This window comes from Prionailurus bengalensis, chromosome A2, assembly GCF_016509475.1.
Source record: "Prionailurus bengalensis isolate Pbe53 chromosome A2, Fcat_Pben_1.1_paternal_pri, whole genome shotgun sequence".
In the NCBI taxonomy this organism is placed as follows: domain Eukaryota; kingdom Metazoa; phylum Chordata; class Mammalia; order Carnivora; family Felidae; genus Prionailurus; species Prionailurus bengalensis.
The window spans coordinates 54,622,244-54,626,108 of record NC_057348.1 but is presented as its reverse complement, the minus strand read 5'-3'; the positions used below and the strand labels follow the sequence as shown (position 1 = coordinate 54,626,108).

The 3,865-nt window shown below is 43.2% G+C and overlaps 1 long non-coding RNA gene across 1 annotated transcript; it reads left to right on the top strand.

Annotated features, from left to right (window-relative positions):
- Positions 1-8: 8 nt before the first annotated feature.
- Positions 9-2,508, top strand: LOC122487543. Its single transcript, XR_006298401.1, has 2 exons — positions 9-431; positions 2,110-2,508. It is a non-coding gene; the product is annotated as an uncharacterized LOC122487543 (long non-coding RNA).
- Positions 2,509-3,865: the final 1,357 nt, after the last annotated feature.

Below are 3,865 nucleotides of genomic sequence, written 5' to 3'. Positions count from 1 at the left end.
CTGTCGAGCGCCGAATCTCTGAGGGCGAGAAGGGCGGAGGTGGGTTTCAACAGCGCCAAGCTTGTGCACTGGTTTCTGCGCAGGCGCTGTAAGAACCAACAGGGGAGGACTGGTAATTTTGCAAGGTTTTGCTGTCCCAGGCACTTAACGTGCGAAGCGTTAAAGCCAGCCGGTGGTTCTCCACCAGTTGTAGAGGTGGAAAAACAAAGCCCGTGATTCTTTAGCTCTTAGCCAACGTGTGCCATGGGTGAAGAAGTGGTGGTGGGCGGTGGGGTGCTTAACACTTTCTACCCCACTCCCAACCGTGGCTCTGAATTAATCTGAGTCAATTAAAGTTCCTGAGAGCTAGAGAGAGAAGGAATGTTCAGGAGACCTGGAGAATGCGGAAAGAGCCAGAATAGAACCACGTGAGAGTGGGGATTTGGAATGAGGTGGAGTATCTATCTGGAGGGCATACAGCATAGTCAAATCTGTGGGAAACCTGTGGTGTTTTCAAATGCAAATGAAAACCTTGATGAATATCACCTGACACCTGTTAGAATAGCTATTATCCTAAAGATAATAACAAGTGTTGATGAGGTTATGGAGAGAAGTGAACACTTGTGCACTGTGGGTAGGAAATTGATGCAGCCACAATGGAAAACAGTATGGAGGGTCCTTGACAAATTAAAAACACAACTACCCTGCCATCCAGCAATTCCACTTCTGGGTATTTAGCCAAAGAAAGTGAAAACACCAACTTGAAAAGATATATGCACCACCATCACCATTCCCACTACGTTCTTTGCAGCATTATTTCCAATAGCCAAGATACGGAAACAATTTAAGTGTCCACTGATGGATACATAAAGGATATATAGAATATCATTCAGCCATGAAAAAAAAAAAAAGGAATAAAAGCTTGCCATTTGCAACAACACGGCTAGACCTTGAAGGCATTATGCTAAGTGAAATAAGTCAGAAAAAGACAAATACCATATGATCTTACTTATATATGGAATCTAAAAAAAAAAAAAATCAAGCTGATAGATACAGAGAACAGATTGGTGGTTGCCAGAGGTTTGGGTGGGTGGGTGGGGATGGTGGTGTAATGGGTGAAGAAAGTCAAAAGGTACGAACCACCAGTTATAAAATAAATAATGGGGATGTGATATACAGCATGGTGACTATAGCTAATAATTTTGTATTGTGTACTTGAAAGTCGCTAAAACAGGTAGATCTTAAAAGTTCTCATCACAAGAAAATTATTTTGTAACTATATATGGTAACGTTTGTGCCACTTATTGTGATGATCATTTTACATAATATACAAAGTCAAATCATTTTGTTGTATGTGAAATGTACATAATAGTATATAATATATATATATAGTGACATCTATATGTCAATTATACCTGAATTTAAAAAAAAAAAAAGGATGATCACTCAGCACCTACTCTGTGCCCTGCATTATACTAGGTAATACAGGGTATATAGAGACAGTACTTCATCCCAGTCCTGGGAAGCTGTTTGCTTTGTGTCCTGCACAAGGGCTGGCCTTCAGCAATGTCCTGGGCTCCAGAAGAAGAGCTGCAGAGCATTATGGGAAGATCCTGGGCTTTGGGGTCAGAAGGCGGCTTCAGTTCATGTTCCAGGAGTGGTACTTGACTCCTTTGCCTCTTGGTATCACCATCTATAAAATGGAATGAAAATAATAGTTTCCACTTTATAGAGTTATGAATATTGAGTGAGATGATGTATATGTGGGAGTGAGTGTGTGTGTGTGTGTATATGTGTGTGTGTGGAAGTCTTTAACACCTGGCTTTGGACAGGAGCACTGCTTCTGTGATTAGCACTGGGCCTCCAGCACCTTCCATTTAAGGACACAGGGCTCCCAGCACAGAGATCACTGAGTGAAAGGCAATGGCCAGTGAAAGGGCAGTGAGCTAGCCATGCAGAGGCCTAGGTTCTAACCCTGGCCACACTTTACTTTGTGATTTTGAATAGTTCCCTTCCCTCTCTTGGCCTCAGGTTTCTCATCTGTACAGATAAAATGAGTTCCAAAGACTTGCAAGCTCTTCTACTTGTTTCAACCTGATGACCAATTTTTTTTTTTTTTTAACTTTACAGGGTTAGCAGGAATGGACAGTGACTTCCCTTTGCACATTGACACAGACGAGAAAGAGACCTTGCCAACCTCTCAGAAGTAAAACAAGAGACCAAGCTTTGCCTGTCTGTTGCCGGCCTCTGCCTTGGATCCTGGTAGCCAGGACTTGGGAAATGAAAACACCATATTAAGTGTCTGGGACCATATAAATCCCAGAACAGGACACTCCTATGGGCAAGACTATATTTGGAGTCAGGCGATGGACCTTTTGTTAAACCATTATGATTTTGCCTGTCATTCTACCATTTACAAAAGCCAGGTGTCACATTCACCATTTTATTTGCTAAAAAAACACAGTGGCAATGTGGCCTTCAGGTTGTGAATTAATTCTGGAAATCATGATGGATGGGCCACTGCTGTTCTATTGGTGTTTTTAAGAGTGATGATGGCAAAGAACTTCTTGTATACTTTACAGTTTATCAAGAACATTTTCAGGGGTGCCTGGGTGTCTCAGTTGGTTAAGCGTCCGAATTCAGCTCAGGTCATGATCTCATGGTCCGTAAATTTGAGCCCCGCATCGGACCCTGTGCTGACAGCTCAAAGCCTGGAGCCTGCTTCGGATTCTGTGTCTCCCTCTCTCTCTCTCTGCTCCTCCCCCACTCACTCTCTCTTTCTCTCTCACTCAAAAATAAATAAACATTAAAAAAAATTTTCATTATTTAAATCCCTTGGGTAACTCTATTACTATTTCCACATCAGTAATAATAATGACTAATATTTACTGAGTGATTCACACGTGCCAGTCACTGTTCTATGTGCTTTACACATTATGACTTGTTTAATTGTCATACAACACTATGTGCTACCAACTAATACTGTCCCCATTTTATAAGTCAGGAATCTGAGGCCCAGAAAGATTCAGCGATTTGCCCAAGGTCACACAGTCGGTAAGTGCTAACTAAACCCAGAGTCCTATTGCCTTTCACAACCCCCACTTTTTCTTCCTCTGTGAAGTCCTGGTTTCTGAGCTATACTGCATCTCTCAGCATTTTCCAGGCACCAACCATGTACCGGGCACGGAGATGGAAGATGTGAGGAGAATAAGGCAGGATGGTCTCTCAGTCTTGGAGGAGGCCATAGCTGGCAGAGGATACAAACACCAGCCAGTTAGTTAAAAATAGAGAGAGGGGGAGAGAGGGAAGTGTGCACGTGTATGCAGATGCTGTGGCATCAAAGTGGGGGCTGCTGAAATGTCCCATGGGAGTTCAGGGAAGTTTCCCAAAGGTAGCAACACATAAGCAGAGCCCTCTGGTAAAAATGATCATGAAAGGCCTTCCAGGCCAGGGAACAGCAGATGCAAAGACATAATCATGGGTAAGAACATGTGTCCTTTGAGAAACTTAAAAAAGTTCATTCATGCTTTGAACATTGTTCCCAACACTGTAGGGAGCTGCTTCTAAGGGTGGAAGCTGGATCCCTTCGCCACCTTATGGTTCTCCCGCCCTCTAGCTCTGTCTCTCTCTTTCCGGCCCCTTATTAAGTCTATCCCAAGAAGCACAAGGTGTCTTGGCATCATATTAAAAACCCCAGAGCAGAGGGCACCTGGGTGGCTCAGTCGGTTAAGCACCCGACTCGACTTCAGCTCAGGTCATGATCTCACAGTTCGTGGGGTTCTGTCTCCCTCTCTCTCTGCCCCTCCCCTGGTTGCTCTCTTGCTCTCAAAATAAATAAAAATAAACTTAAAAAAAAAAAACCCTGAGCATGAAAGGGAAATCATGA